Genomic DNA, 17,743 nt, shown 5'->3' with positions numbered 1-17,743 from the left:
TCCCATCCCCAATGCAACCCCCCCTGCAACATTCCCAGGTCAAATCTACCCCGCTCCCTGCTCCGTCACACTTCCCTACCCCCGATGGTTGTAGGCTTGGGGGGGGGGGTAAAGGTGTGATAGGGCATCTGCCCCACACTGGCTCTAAGGGATTAATAGAGCCCTAGGGGAGGCTATGCAGGAGGCAGCCAATCAGAGAAGGGTTGAAGGGAGGAACCAAGCAGATCCAAGCAGGCCAATATAAAAAGGGAGCTGCAGGGCAGAGGAGGGCAGTTCTCTGCTGGGAGCCCAGAGAGGAAGGACTGTGTCTGTGAAGGGCTGAGAGAACTGCCAGCAACCTGGACAGAGCAGTGATACTAGCAGGGACTGGGGGAGAGAGAGACAGCTCCTGGATGGCTGCTGGGATTTGCAAGCAGAGGCCCTGCGGCAAGGGCAAAGAAAATGCTGGGGCCACGAGGAAGTGACCAGACAATACGCTGCAGTAGCCACTAAAGGAAGTGGCTGAACAGCAGACTACGGGTCCCCCAGAAGAGTGGAGCACCGTATGTGGCACAGCTGGAGGGCTGTGTTACTGAAGAGGACGCCGCGGACCTTGGAAAGGTGAGGGTCCTGGAACAAAAGTGAGGGTGGTGAGACACCATCGGAGGAGGGCACATTGGTGAACAGAGCTAATCCCCAGGACAGACAGCAGGAGGCGCTACAGTGGTGAGTAAGTCCGGTTACAAGAGATATAATGAGTTTGATGAAGAATGTTACTGTAAAACTAGAAAAAAATAGAAATTATCATATTGCACGAATGTTTCAGATATATGATGGCCCATTGGCTTCTATTTGACCCCAATGTTCTGATTCCTCATTGCCTGTATTTTGTGTAATCATTTACACATGTGAAAAGTGAATGTGAAATATTAAAGTTTATATTAAGTTTATATGGGTGTGAATGATTATGGAAGATACAAGCCAGTGTAAAATAAGGGAGTGTTATACTCAGTTCAAACCCCATTAAAGACAACAGAAAGACTTTTACTTCAATGGGATCTCCATTGGTCCTTGTACTTATCCATTGTTAAACAAGTGAGAAATGGCAAAAGTTTTGTCAAATGGCACAGAAGAAAAGCGGGGAGGGGGAAAACTAGGAAGAAAGTGGACAGTTGGCTACTCAGACTTCATTAGCTAATGGCATATTAACATTTAATATTAAACAAAACAAATATTTACTAGATTGTTTATCTTCATGCCCATTCTTATGAACAAAACAATTGTCCTGCTGTAACAAGGAAAGACTGGTCATGTGTTTTCAGCTCAGTCAAATATCAATTCAACCACATATTTTCATCCACCTGAGGCTGGACTGAGAGTGACTGTTAAGGCTGAGGCTATGACAACTGAAGGAGGAGGACTCACCATAAAAGATATTGCAGTCAGAAAGCTTAGAGTGAAAGAATTTAAGTACCTAGGATCAATGGATGCAGATGATGGTGTCATCCTGAGTAATGCCCAGCTTCATACTAAAGCTGCATGGTACAAAGGGCGGAAGTTAACTCTGATTTTCTGTAACAAAAAGATGGCAATAAAGTTAAAAAGTAGAGTGTATACAACTTTAATTTGACCCTCTTAATATACAGAACAGAGACTTGGCCAGCCATAAGAAAGGAAAACAGTATGGTCTCCACCATGGGAATGAAGATGTTGAGATGGTCAAATAGTTGTACACTCCATTATAGGAAATTAAACAAGGTATTAAGGGCCTAATATGGGTTGCTCCTTCTGAAGACAAGTTGAGGAAGTCTAGGCTATGTTTGTATGTGCTTATGCAGCAGAGACCAGACAGCTATAGCAGTAGGATAGCGCTTGCAATGATTTTGGATGAAAGACAATCCAGGGGGAGACAAAAGATTCTTTGTTTACTACCTATCAGCAGGCCTCAGAGACCAATCTGTATCACAGCCTGTATGATCATGAGTTTTGGAAGAAGACTATCAAAGTCAAACTCAGAATGAGGAAGTGGCAAAAAAGAAGATATTTTAATCCACATGAGCATTTTGCCATTAGCTTCAATGGAAGGAAGATTGGGCCCCATGATGAAGTTTGGGAAGGGATTGAAATGCCTCTAGAGTTTTAATAACTGGTGGTTTGTCACAGTAGTTTTAGTCTGTACAAGAGCAGAATACTTGGAAACTGTGTGCCATTTTGTGAATAATTGTAAATAAAGCATCTAATTAAATGGCTTAGCTCCATAAAACTGAAAATCGTGTGCAGGAAATTGGGATTACAGTTAACTAATGTGTTATGAAGATTTTGTTAATCTCTAGAGAGGACATTCTTTGCTAGCTAATTTGCTCTATACAATAGTCTGGATGGAAACACCAATGGTCCCCTGGGGAAAAATACATGCATTTACAATATTGTTTTATCCGTGGCTTGAAATAAACTCCGTAATGAAGGTTTGTTTGTTTTTTATATTGATGGGGAAAATGTCAACAAAATTTAGTTCCACTGGTATTTATTACCATTATTTGAATTAGAGTAGCACCGGATTGGGGCTGCATTGTGCTAGGCATTGTACAAACTCATAGTAAGAGAGAATCCCTGTCCTCAGGGGCTTACAGTGTAAATACAGGCAACAGGAGGGAGAGGAAGCCTAAATGAACTGGTAGCACTGTCCATAGAATTCAGGTCTCCTGACTCCCAGTCCAGTGAGATCTACACCAAATGGTTCAAAATTCACAAAGCCCTATAATACCAGTGGTCCAGTCCAGTCTATTTTCTAGAAACCCAAATTATCCCCTCCATTTCAATGACAGATATTGAGCAAACAGTAGTAGATACAGACTAAAGGAGCTTGGAGGAGCAATGCTACCTCTGTGGCATGCTCCCCCTTCTCTGCCTAAAATCTGTCAGTAGATGCACTGCAGAAATCGATCTCCAGATCTCAGACTGAGGGTTTGGTTTGGAGAGGAAAGAACTGGGAGGGGGATAGGGCAGCTGTTCAGAACAATATTATGCTCCACTCCTACCAGGTAGATTCAGCAGGGCTCCTCCAGAACCATTGTCGCTATAGAGCTCAGGGCAAACTGTGTGGCTGGAAAGCAGTGTGATAGCATAGGGCGGCCACTGTGTGTGTGGATCTGACCCTGGGTAAAGCTCCCAGGAACTGCAAAAAATCTCTCCCTTCACAGAGTAAACAGTTAATCAAGAACTTTGAGTCAAAACTTGTGGAGCATCCTGTTACATATGCAGAAATAATCCATTCAGGGGACAATCTGGCTTTGAAAAAGGAAGTCCCCATTAAAAAGTGAATATTAATATAAAATAATGATCTACACATACGTATTTTTTCTTAAATGTAATTGACTCTTTATAGTCCTAGATGTTTATTTTGGTAGGGTCAGATTTATTGTGTTAATTTCAAACATTTCTTCTCATAGATGTCATTTTCCCCCAATGCTGCATCAGAACATGAATTTCAATATACCTAACATTCTCAGTTCAACTAAAATGTTGTCCATTGATGGCAAAATATCACAAACTGATTTTTTTTAACTTGGCTTGATAAACGAAAACTCTGGAATATATAATCTCAAAAACACACAGAAAAAGCAGGGAAATATGGGTACCCAAAGATATAGAAAGCATGTTACTTCCTTCCTCTGAACTACATCTACTAGCAAATCCTCAAATAGATAATTAGATCTATACTCCCATTGAATTGTTTTGCTTTTTATGAGTTCCTGTTCATTTTTGTTTGATTCAGCTGAAGGTTCATACTTTTCCATTATCCCCTACCATTGAAGGAATGTTAAAGCTCTGATGGAAAAAATATGTCACAGTCAAACCAGTTTACAGTTGTGTTTTCTTTGGGGGTGGGGGAGGAGATGTGCATGAAGGGAGAAGATTGCACCATTGTATGCTTGGTACAGCTCCAGCATTTTCAATATTTTTCATTATAGCTACAATGTATCCTATCGGGTTCATAGTCAGTGACAAGGCTGAAAGCTGATGCCCACACAAAGAAGTAAACAGAATGTTATTGATTTCAATTTCATTAGAAATTCAGTTGGGGGAGAATGCTTTCCAAGTGGAAAAAGACAAAAATCAATATTATTTTAAGTGTATTTTTAAGCTTCTTTCTGTTAATAGGGTGTTACAAATAATGAAAAGTAATAAAACATGAACTACATTCAACCAAAACTATTTGACAGCTTCCATTTAGGCCCTGATGAAATGTGAATTCAGTTTCAGGATCAAGGCCTTGAGGATATTTTAATGCCAGATTTTGCATATCAGTATTTTACTTTGATTGACACATGAAATTTACAGAAACAATCTATATAACATTGTTACACATTTTTTTGTTTTGTTTTTACCTTCAGGAGTTGTTCAAATTATGTTTTGTTTTACTTTTTAAATAGAAGAGATTATTCCTTCTTCAAATTTCCATTTGTTCTATGGCATGGACTAACACAATACCAATGCAAATGAGCATAACTGCTCATTTTCATTTTAGATTGAAAGGTGGAGTTTATTTCACCTGAAGGCTTTTTCGTTATTGCCCCCACAACTGCAGTAATTCAGCACTTCATCAACATTAATTAATTTAGTCACACAATACCCCTCTGAGGCGAGGTAGTATTATCCCCACTTTACACATGGGGAGCTAAAGCACAGAAAGAATAAATTATTTGCCCAAGGTCACACAGGCAGTCTAGAGCAGACAGGAATAGAATCCAGATCTCCTGCATCTGAGGCAAGTGCTTTACCATAAGACCATCTCTAAGTGCTGCAGAATCAATGCAATCCACTGGAGACTCATGGCAGTAGCGCCCTGGTCTCCACTCCAGCTTCCTAATAATACAGTGAGGTAGCTAGAGATTGTTCTTTCCAAGGCTTCCTGTGGAATCTCTCTTAGATGGAGGTTCCCCAGCATCAAGGGGAAAGTTAATACAGCCTCAGATAGCATTAACTGTCCTTTGGATTCCCATTGGTTTGTGGGGGAATGATGCACCTCCCTTTGACTCCACATTCCTGAACCTACCCCCCTCATTATACATTGATTCACTCACCCATGGAGGAGTCTCTGTGGATACAAGACTGAGGATGATGCTGAGGAATGAGCAGCATCTTCTTCTGTGTGAGGAGAACATGCATGAGTGGACATCCATGTATGGGTGGAGGACATGAATGCACCTGTTGATAAACACTGCAGAGTCACACTAACATAACAATGGTGATGCATCAGTCTGAGGACTTTCATAATGCCATGTAGTAAAAGTGCATTGTTGTTACAAAAGCAACCCCTTGAAACAAGTGGTTATATAAATAGAATAGTGACATGACTTTAGCTATAGCAGGGTAAATGATACAATGCACTAAAAAAAACCCCACTTCCATATTCATTTTACTCTAATTTAAATTTGTATTAACAAATTTGCATATATCCCATTCCCACTCTCACTGTTTCCAGTCTTAAATTAAGCTAATTAAACTGGAAATCTCTAGGTAGGTCACAGCTCTCAAGTTTAATAAAAATTGAGTGAAACAGGTTTAATAGAAATTCATAAATTACCAATGTTCTTTGGAGTAATACATACATAATTTATTTCTGAACGATGCTCTACACATTTTACTGTATTTGGGCAACTAATTGTGTTAGATATAATATCCCTGTGTGAATATCTTTCAAGATACAAGACAGCTACTCACTTAGCTCATGGGACTGTTCACAAAAGCAAAACCCAGCTACAGTATATTGATTACTCTTTATCAACAGTTTTAGTGACGAGAGAACACTGCATAGGATAAACTACAAAATTATTAATTACTTTTAATAGGCCCTGGTTGGCAACATTTGAAGGAAGTTATCCCAGAAATTATTTTAATGCAATTTTTAAGTATCTCAAAACATTAATTTATTAGGTTAGTCATCAAGGGCTTGATATCATGAGGTTCTGAGCACCTGCTGTTCTCATTGATTTCAGGTGGAGTTGTGGGTGCTCAGCACTCCTGAACATCAGGTTCAGCATTGTTAACTGTTTCAGACAAATACAAATTTTGGTTTATATAATGCACTATATAATACCAGACAGGATGAAAATTAGTGATACACCAGTTGTAATAACTAAATTTTACACTGAAAGGGAGTGTAGTCAAGGCAGCAGCTTCTACTGTGTATCTTGTTAAGACTTTGTTCTCAAGTGACTTGATGGATCACCAAGTTCCCATACACAACCAGTCCTACACGTACTATAGTTAGGACAGGGGGGGCAAACTATGGCCCACAGGCTGGATCCGGCCCACCAGTCATTTTAATCCGGCCCTCAAGCTTCCGCTGGGGAGCGGGGTCTGGGTCTTGCCCCACTCCGGCGCTCCAGCCAGGGAGCAGGGTCGGGAGCGCTCTGCGCAGCTCTCAGAAACAGCAGCATGCCCCCCCCCCTCTGGCTCCTATGTGTAGGGGCAGCCAGGGGATTCCGCTCCACACGCTGCCCCCGCCCCAAGCACCACCCCTGCAGCTCCCATTGGCTGGGAACCACTGTTGGCAACTGTACCATATACCTGAATACTTGTAGATTCAGATTTAGTAAGTCTCTTACCAGATGCAGGATGAAATATGCATTTATTTCAGTTCCCATAGTATTTTGAATGAAACCAAAATCATTTTTGGTGTAACTTCACTAGTCTAACAGATGTTACAACAAGAACAGAGTTAGCTGAGAGAGAGAGAGTCTATTTCACAGTTGGATTCCCTTAACCCAGATAATGTCAGCTAATGATGTAATGAGTCACGTGCACATATGTTTCTCAAACATTTCTTTATCTTTCATACTAGGGATTGGAAGGACTCCTTTTGCCAAATTTGAAACTGACACAAAAACTGAGTTCTACCAAAATTTCAGTTCTAAGCTAGTCAGTAAACAGATTGAGTGTTTCGAACAATTTTTGAGAAAACTCAGGCCATTTCTTGAGTTCAGAAGGAAAGTATTTAGAATTCAATGGCTTTGACTTGTTTTACCTCAAACAAGCTAAAACTCAGTCATTATAGCTGAGCTTTTCTTTGAGTTTTAGGGCTTGATCAATCTAAAAAAATTCAGTGTGAGAGTCAACAGGAAACAAAATCCATAAAAGGTTTCTCACTAAGCCCTTGAGCTGAAACTGGTCAGTTAATTATTCATTTATAAGGATACAGTAGTGCGTAGGGTTCCCAATTGAGATTGGAGCCACATAGTGCTAGCTAGATGCTGTATATATATAAGAGATAGTCCCTATCCCCAATTGTTTACAATCAAAATAAGCAAGACAGAAAAAAATGAGTCAGAGGAATTATTATTATCCTAATTTTACAGATGGGAAACTGAGACACAGAGATCAAGTGGCTCATGAGAGGTCATAGAAAAAGTGTGTGGTAGAACCAGGAATTAAATCTCCCAAGTATTAGTCTAGTGTCTTAACCACAGGTTCATTCTTCATTTATGTTTCATATGGCCTCACTATTAACCTTATCATTTATTTCTTCTCACCATTCATTAAATGAACATCATGAACTTTCCTCTTGAACATAAAAACTGTTAATTTCCTCTTTGATGAATACAGTTAAACTACTAATAAGGACTTTTGGTGATTGTCTATTGAGATCTTTCTGTTCTAGTTTACTGGGGACCTACAATAACTCCTGTGCTGGTGCCATTTTCCTGTTTTGTTTTTCCTTCTGTATATTCTGATTTTTTTTTTAATGTTTAATAGTAATGATCTCCATTTTAGAAAGTTTTGGACAAGTCTGTAAATATTAATTTAAGAGGAAGTTACTCAAACTTCACTTTTTCTATTTTGAGTTGGAAATCCAGTGTATTTGAGAGAAATGTAGAAATGAAGCAAAAACTCTGCCCACTTGTTTGTTATGCAAAGGACAAGTAAAAGTGTGAAATGCAAAGCTCAGTACTTGTACCAGAAGGAACATGCAATACATTTTGAATTACATGCAGACACTTCATGTGCCGAAAATGGACAGATAAGGGTCCATCAACATTTAAATGTGGGTTTTTTTTCTATTTAGTTTACGAAAACTCTAGGGGTGTATAAAAGCAAAGTTATGTTTCTTCCTCTGGACTTCCATGAACAACTCCTCCACTCCATTCTCCACTTATGGAAAAGAGCTTGTGTACAAAGTGCTGGTCTATGCTGGATAAAGATAAGAATATCTGAGATTGCTTGGAGATTTACACCATTTGTGATTTGTAGTTCAGGAGAAGTACAACAAAGGGATATTTTCTGCTATTTTTGACTCTGGATACATTCTTTGTGGTGCAAGGGCAATATTAAAATGGGAAGCAACCATTTCTCATCTAAGAGAGCATGAGTCCAGGTGTGAATGTTGAAAATGATTGATGTCTTCTGGTGTAGTGAAAAAGTCACCCTCTTCATTTGCAATAGGATCTTATACCCCCAAGGCATTTTGAACACTTCCACCTCCTTTGGGGATGATCACACTGAAATCAATGGAATTCTTGGATGCTTTGTTTCAAATTCCACGAAGTACTGAGTACAATGTTGGTTGAGAATTTTTATCACTTCCAATAAGACACTCAGTCAGCACCTGGCAGGATTATAACTTTATTGTGAGTATTTGGTACTCTTCTTGGTTAGATTTAGGATATTATATCTGGAATGACAGTTTGACACTTGCATCATACGCAGGTTGAGGAAATTGGTGTTTTACTCATAGACTCTAAGGTCAGAAGTGACCATCATGATCATCTAGTCTGACCTCTGGCACATTGCAGGCCAGAGAACCTCACCCACCCAGTCTTGTAATAGACACCTAACCTCTGGCTGAGTTACTGAAGTTCTCAAATCATGGTTTAAAGACTTCAAGTTACAGAGAATCCACTTCTTCTTTGTATGATGTTGTGCCTGGGATTTCTAGTCATGGATCAGTATGCCATTAGTCTATGTGCTGTACAATCACAAAACATAGATGGTCTCTATTTGGTGCAGTGGCATATTGTTCCTGGCAAAAAAATGTATAGACAAGCTGCTGGGGCAATATTTTATATTTCCTGTATTCTGTGGATTAATGCTTATTTTACTAAAAAAACATGCACCATAAATAAAACAAAAATTTCTTATGTCAATACAAGTTCCTGGCACTTGATTTGCAAAGGGTATGAAAGCATGTTAATATTAGGGCAAAGAGAAAATTACTATTTAATAACTGAATTGATTATAGAAATGACATTCCCCATACTCAGAACAAGACATGTCAATTAAAAGCCATTTTAATGGGATTTTCAAAATGTGATGTGAAGAATGTTTAGTACAAGAAAGTTCATCTTTGTAAAATTGTTTCCAACAATTATTTTGATGCTAAGAGTGTACCTAGAGTAGGGGTCGGCAACCTACGGCACGCGTGCCAAAGCTGGCACGCGAGCCGATTTTTGATGGCACACGGTGGCGGGCTGAACGGCTAAGCCCACCGCCGCTCTGGGGTTCCGGCTGCTGACCTGTTGCCAGCTGGGGTCCCGGCCGCCGGCCCCACTCAGTGCCCGCTGCCGACCTGGGGACTCCCAGGGAACCCCAGGCTGGCAGCAGGCTGAGCAGGCCGGCAGCTGAGACCCCGGCTGGCAGGAGCCGGCAGCCGGAACCCCAGAGTGGCGACGGGCTGAGCGGGGTTAGCAGGGGGTTGAGTGGCTCAGCCCGCTGCCGGTCTGGGGTCCCAGCCACCGGCCCTGCTCAGCCCAGACCGGCAGCGGGCTGACCAGGGCCTGGGATCCTTGTCTTGGGTTCCAGCCACCAGCCCCGCTCAGCCCGCTGCCAGTCTGGGGTTCCATTCACTCAGCTGGCAGCGGGCTGAGCGGGGCCGGTGGTGGGCTGAGCGGGGCCGGTGGCCGGGACCTCAGACCGGCAGTGGGCTGAGCGGCTCAGTCTGCTGCCGGTCTGAGGTCCCGGCTGCTGGCACCACTCAGCCCGCTGCCAGCCTGGGGTTCCATTCACCCAGACCGGCAGTGGGCTGAGCGGGGCCGGTGGCAAAATGTATTAATGGCACACCAAACCTTAAATTACAGTGAACTTGGCACACCACTTCTGAAAGGTTGCCGACCCCTGACCTAGAGTAACACAGTATTTTGTAAACAAGTGTGGTAGGTAGTTCCTTTCTTCATGTAGCTACAGGAGTGGCATATTGATTAATGACCTTAAACTGCATGTCAAAACTAATTTAAACATTTCACTCAAATGTGATGCAAACAACCACTCTACCCTGGGGAATTCTTTACAGGGTTATGAGTATATTACAGAGTAATCAAAAGTCAAAGCTTGTATTTGTAAACCAATATACCAAGAAAGATGGCAAAGCCCAAAAATTACGAGTTATTGATGGTCTCATTGAGAGAGTGTTTTATAATAAAACAAAGTACACTAGCGGAGGAAAAATCCATAGCCCTTACAAGCATCTCCAAACAAATCAGCTTGCACAGAGGTCTGCAGTGGAGAGCTTGATGAATCAGCATTTCCTCTCACTATGGTCAAAGATCTGGGTTTGAATTAGAGTTACCTAAACAGTGAGAGGTTGAAGTTTTCAACTGCAGGCTTTGTACAGGAGTACATAGATGAGGCAGATCCTGAGCTGGTGTAAATCAAAATAGTTCCAATGACTTCGAAGAGCTATGCTAGTTTACACCAGCTGAGGATCTGGCCTTTTTGATCTTATTACAGATAACAAGTTGGTCTTCAGAGCTAAACAGCGGTTGGGTTATAGCGTTAAACATATAAAGAAAAGAAACTGATTAGGTCATTAAATAATCATCAAAATACAGGGAAAGGCAAAGTACTACAAACCAAACATTCTCAGTGCATCTGTTTTTATCATAACACTTATAGGGAACAAAGAACATGCTATGAAGGGTACAAACACAAGAGTATATATGGCTTCTTTAGAGTCTGCTTGTTTCATTGGAGTCACTTTAACATGGCATTCCCAGCTATATTTATATTTTATAGTTGCCTATTTTGATTTGTTCTTGCTTTTAAATTATAAGCAAGTTGTGTTTTTTCCTCCTTCCTGGAGGGGAAGAGTGTAAGGGAAAACACTATTCCTCTAAAGTCCCTGGCACCCTACAAAGAAAGTTGAGGATGCTCAGCACTTGACAGAAGGCAATCAGTACTTCCTTGGACTGGGCCCTTAAATACTGTTCCTAGTGCTGCAAGATGTCAAACACTCTGGTGCTGACCCAGACAAGCACTTAAGTGCATGCTGAACTTTAAAGATGAGAAATCAAAAAGCAAAGGTTCATAAAATAATGCAACTCAGACAAATTGCATCCTTAAAGTTGTGCTTTGCTGGATTGGGGTTAGAGTGCTCAGCACCTTGCAATTTAAGCTCCTATCAAACAGAAATTTTCAGATGAAAAGTGTTAAATAAAAGGTCATATTTCAATATTTAAATAAGTGCACATTTCAATATATATTTAAATGAAATACACTATACAATGTCTTTATTTAGTGTGGTGAAAGGCACCTGGAAAACACAGTTCATTTCAACATAAAGCTCCTTATATGTCAGGTCATATCTGGGGACAAAAATAAAGATTTTTTTCATATGCAAAAGTGCCTCTGGGGTGGATATATGGTTGTTTTCTCCAAAAAGTTAACTAACTTGTTTTTTTGGAGGCGGCGGGAGGGGGGCGGAGGGCGAGGAGGCAGGCTAATGGTCTATATTTCTGAATAACAACAATTCTAGTTTTGGGATCATCAAACAATTACATAAAACAACCCACTATTTATCAAGACTTTCAAAATAACTGATGCAAGCTAAATTTTCCATTAAAAGAAACCTTAACCATTGTTTTCTAAGTTTCAAGCTGTAAGGTACGTAATTGCATGAAACAAAAGAATCATTAACCATCGATCAAAAACTGAGATACTTGTACAAAATTATTATGCATATAAATGCTTGAAGTGGAAAAAACCACAAAGTTGCAACTTCTAAGTTATCTCCATATCTTTGGGGAAGGCAGGGGGAAGATAAACTGCTGATACAAGCAATTTTGAGTGCAAGTGCAGAGGAAATAGAAAATGAAAAATCTTTTTTGTTTGATGTAACATTAACTAGAACAAATGAAATTTGCAGAATAGATGATTAACAAAAACTATGTAGTCTAAGGCAGTCAATGTCTGTATAGATTAAGTTCAATGAAAGATCATCACTTATCAACGTACATTTAAATTAAATTTTAAAATACATTGCTGGGCAGATACAGAAATGATTATAAGAAGCTTAAGTCTTCTAGGTTGTAATGACATCTCCAGTTTTAAATGGATACTGCTTCATTTTATGTCCTAGACTATTATTTAGTGTTGCTGTGCATTGCTAAATAGCTACTGCATACCTCACCAGGGTTGACTGCATTTCAGTGGTATGTAAAGAGATTTTTGTACATATAAAGTCTACCGTTAATAATGGTCCAAAATTGCATTTTATTTTAAGGGGAGTCCTGGCAAGAAATGTGAGTTAAATATATATAGCCTATGATTTAAATTTTCAAAAGTGACTAGTGATTTCGGGTGCCTCAGTAGCATGTCCAATTTGAGACAGTTTAAGGAGTCTGCTTTTTAGAAAGTGCTTAAAAAAGATCTCAAGCTGGGCACCCAGAATCACTGGTCTCTCAAAAATTTAGGTCCACAGATTGTAAAACACATTGGGATGTTTTACAATATACTGTGTGAAGATAAAACTGTTAATATTAATTATTGTTATATTCACTGAGCTGTAATATACTGGAAATATGTTCTAACTGCAGTGTCTCACCATCATATCTTTACAATGAAACTGTACTTTGGCTAATATTTAGCATGAAGGATATATTTCAAAATACTTCACAGATGTAATATATAGTACAGACAGTATCAAACAACTATTTTATGGTCGCTGTTTAGTCCTTTATGCTGACATGCCATTTCAGTGTTCTGTCAAAGCAGTTCTATAATCAAAGATTCTCAGTGTCCCATCCTTTGGTCATACAGAGATGATCACTCAGATATTCCCCCACCTGTCTTCTCTTCCCATGCCTCTCTTCTGGTCAGCATGTTGCTCCTTCTTTCGCTCCTGCCAGTGGAACTAGAGCTTCTTAACTTTCTTAGTTGGGCTATATCTAAAGCTGTTGTTCAGCCGTTGGGCACTTTTCAAGCAGTCTGCTGCTCACTTCCCTCTCCAGTTCCTCTTTCTCTTCAGCTGCCAGCCTCTGCAGCCACCAGCCCAATTTCTCTGACTGGCTTTGATGTGCCTTGCTCCCATCTCCTGCTCCTTCTTCCCACTCCTGCTCATATCTACTCTGCTACTCCTGTTCTCCCAATCCACATCTCGTCCTGCTTCTCTAGTTCCCAGCTACTCCTTCCCCTGACTACCTGTTCCCTTTCACTTAAACGCCTCCCATTGCTTCACAACTCTCCACTATCCAAGAACCTACTTACCCTTCTGGATACTTGCAACCATCCTCCCATTGTCAAATTCCATTTGCCTACCGTCATCTACCACTAATATTCCAGCTGCACCCTTGAGCTTTAAAATAAAGCAGGTATAGAAGAGTTGAATGTAAGGAAACATTTACAGGCTAAATCTAAATTAACAAAAGGTAAACACTGCCAATGCAAAATGTTCTGAATGTTTCTAGATACTCACAATGAAACCGAAAGACAGACTGATTATGGAAACGCCTTTCTTTCTAAGGGAGGTAAAGATGATTGTCTTCCTTTCTCTGTGGAAAAGTCCAGATCTTGATTGCTTATCTGCTGACATTTATAAGATTTTCCCTGATGAAGTGTTGGCTCTATCACTAAACACATTTAGTGGGGCAAAAGAAAAGAGCCTGTAGTGTGACATGCTCTGTAGAAAGTCACACTTGTGGAAGACAGATCACCATTTTGTTGTAAGGTTTTTGGAATATTGATTTACTCTGCGTAACTTATAACTTTGTTACATTGCTCTTTTTTTTAACCTTAAAAAATGATTGTTGGTAGATGACTGAGAAAATTTTAAACTATTATAAATTAAACATTGTCACAGCTCCCAGGGTAACTGCACTTCTGACTCTTCCTGTCTTCCATGAGGGTAACTCACTTAGGTCTCAGGCCTCTAGCTATCACTCTGTTTGGGGTGGGATCCTGTGATCCACTCCCTCCAGATCAGGGTCTAAGGCTGAAGAATCCTGCAATTTACTGTGATTATCTCAGCAGGTCTGAATTTGTTTCAGTACCTGAAGTCTTGTTCTCTGATGCAATGAAAGGGCTAACCAATGACCAGCCAGCCAGGATAAAGCAAAGTACTATTTATTCAGAACAAAAAGCATTACAGAGAAACCATATAATAAAAACAACAGATAGCTTATCTGGAGGTCTATTTTACCAGGCTGTTCCCAGTATTCCATATGGAGACCCTAATACTTCAGGCCCTTTCAGCAGGTTCTGCCTTCCTTAGTCCTAGTTTCATGTCAATTTCTGGATCGAGTGAGCATGGCCACTCTCCCTATATCAGTTTATACAGTTTAGAGTTCTTTGTTGCCAGGCCTTTTGAATCAGTTTAAACCAGTATGTGCTATTTCACCAGCTGGCAAACCGCCCACGGAGTTTTTACCTGCATTAGGAATTTGTATTAATTACCTCCCAGCAACTTTAGTGCCTACAGGAAAGATCTTTTATATCACCCATCAAACCAATAATGTAATTACTAGCCATCCCATAAAGATACACTCAATAGTTATAATGTTCATAAATAATCTTTGAATATTCCTTGTGTCCATAGCATCTGTCACATCTCAATATAATAGTCTTTGAATAGTCCATGTTTCTAAAGCATCACATCTGTCACAAACACCTTCTCCCGAGAAAATGAAAAAGCTTTTCATGGGGTGGAATAGGAACAAGATACTGAAATCCTTTAGGAAAAGGGCTTTTCAAGGCACCATGACTTGAATAAAAAATCTCCTACCCATACTCAATGCAATCTGTCATGTCTCATGGAATATACTGTGACAACTTTGATCTGGCTTGAGGTATATAAGACACCCTTGTCCCTGTTACTATTTCTCCTTTCAACAGAATCCCTGGCTGTCAAAATCAACAACCATTCACAGCTTTTTGTAGTCCAAAATGAAACAGTACCCACAAAAGCTGTGTTTCTGGGCACATTATGACACCCCAGGTGAAACCATTCTCTAGAATATTGCCTCACCAAAAGAGTATGAAATAGTTTGGTGTTTGGCTCCTGCCCAATTCAAGAATATGGAAGACAAAAAGAGCAAGATCAACTCTTGCTATATCCCCCCTGCAGATTCTATTGTGCAGCCTCATGGAGACTCAGCCATTGGCAGCACAGCTCCTGTAGGAACCATGCTTCTGTGGTTGGAGAGAGAAAACACAGCAACAATGGAAAGGGGTATACAGGATGGCACCAGCCTTTGTGGATGGGTATGGCTCTCCATAATATGGGTGGCCTAATCTCCTCTCCACTACATAGTTCCACAAACACATTCTCCTTGAGGGCATGCAGTAAATGTTATTTAACCAGGAGGTTCATATTTTGTCATTTTGGTCCCCTACTCACAAGGTTTTCCCTATAGGAAAGAAAAGAGAATGATCTGACCAGTTCAAAGGGGATAATTATGCAGAAAGCACTATGGACACAGCAACAAATTAAAAAAAGCATCAAGAATCCCATGTGATCTGAGAGTCAGTGGGGTCTTTCAGGCTCACTAAGAGTGTTGTTTGGACACAGAGATATGATTCATATATTCAGTGTCTTTCAAGTTTTATCAGGGCCCCTGTGACTTTCAATAGCTATTGGGTCCTTAACAAAATGCTCAAAATCTGCCCCCATTCACCTAATCAGCTCCACTCCAGAATGCTACAGAGACTCAAAGTTCCAGAGACTAGATCCTCCATAGTCAGAAGAGGAGCCCTTGTTCCAGATCTCATGAAGGATAAAATACCTGCTGTCACACCCTCCTAGGCCACACCATAGGAAAGGAGAGAGAGAAAGGAAGCACAAGAGGTATGGCAAAGAACAGATAACCAAAAAACAAACAAAATAAAGGATGAATCAGAAATTGGCAACTCAGCATATAACTCTGTCATTCTCAAATCCTGTCTCTGCCTGATCACCACTACCATGTGCTGGGACCTCACTTTTCACTTACCCTGAATAACGGTAACAACAACATATGCCTCTTTAAATTAAACAGCTGCATATTGCTTTTGGTCACTAACAGAAAATGACAAGGCTGATCATTATTAGTAGTTGCTACAGCTTCCTAACTGTCTCTTTCAGCCCACATACCGTCAGGATGGAGACAATAGGTTTTTTGTATTTGTTTTTTTAAAATTTGATTTCAAATAGCCTTTATTGCAGAGGTCACTTATTTAAATAATAATAGTGTGAGCCACATGGTCACCAAGTGCTGTTGTACCATTAGTGTCCCCGTTTATTTTCAGTGGGACACAATAAATAAGATGTATTTTTAATTGTCTTAATGATAAAATCTACTACTGGACAGAGACTCAAGGCAGGAGTATGAGGGAGGATAGTTAAATGATCTTCATTTCCTTCTAGACATGAGCTTTTATACATTCTCCTTAGTGGCCCTACTACACAGTGGCTTTAGGCAGCTACTTCTAACACCACAGCCCAAAGGACTATTATAATGAAAAATCCTGGGGGTCAAATTCCAACACTTGTTGTCTATAGGTGCCTGCCAGGAAAATCATGCCCCACGGTGGGAGTGGAGGGTGGCTACCTATCTTCTGGGTGACCCACAACCTGTGGAGAAACCTTTCAGCAGGCCTCTTGTGCCAGGAGAAACCTACAGATAGAGAAATGTTTAGTATATTTGTCTGTGCATTCTCCTCAAACAAGTAAGAGCCCTTTCATGAGTCATCCCACAGATGTTATTTCTGATGCTGGCAGGAACTATCTGAATATGGTTGCAGAGGTGGCAGCTGGTGTGGTGCTGCTACCAGCTAAAGGGAGGTGTACGTTAACCCTGATTTTGTACTTCATGAGCTGGCATTTCATTGCATGCCATCACAGAGCAGTGGTCATGAAGAGCCCCACTGAAGTCACTATGGGTGAAGTATCAAGGGTTATATTTGCATCCATTTAGGGGACACTGCATCACATAGTCTCCGAATTTGTCCCTACCTGTAAGTGCAACCAAATGGTACAACTGTCAAAACCTATTTAATTTAAGGCACTTAAAACCTTGACCATGTCCCTTTGTTTCTAAGTGTACTATCTTTCATTTTCATAATTGGTAGTGCAGAGAAGGCTAAGTGCAAAGTCAGGAAATTAATTTAGATATGATGCCTTTATCTACATTTCTTTAATTCAGGCTGACATGCTCAATTAGGGGTCATTTTCAATGATGATGGACTAGAAGTGTGTCACCAAGGAGGCTAATCAATGACAAACCTAAGCCAGGAAAAACTTGAACTGTCAAAAGCAAGAGAAGCTGTGGTGGAGCGTTTTCCATGTGTTGTTTTCATTTGAAGAAAGAGGATTCCTCTAGCCTCCAGTCCAGCAAAACACTTGAACATATGCTTAGCTTTAAGCATTCAATTTCAGCCCATACAGCAAAGCCAATGCTTAAAGTTAAATAGGTGGCTAGTGTTTTGCTGAATTGGGACCATAACACTGCTCTACAGCCAAAATGCTTCTAAAATAAATGTAGTCAAACTTTACTAATTCTGGGTCACTGAGAACGAA

Source organism: Terrapene carolina, unplaced genomic scaffold (assembly GCF_002925995.2).
Source record: "Terrapene carolina triunguis isolate 2854851 unplaced genomic scaffold, T_m_triunguis-2.0 Scaffold210, whole genome shotgun sequence".
Taxonomy (NCBI): domain Eukaryota; kingdom Metazoa; phylum Chordata; order Testudines; family Emydidae; genus Terrapene; species Terrapene triunguis.
The sequence above is the reverse complement of the archived record's forward strand: the minus strand, read 5'-3'. Positions refer to the sequence as shown.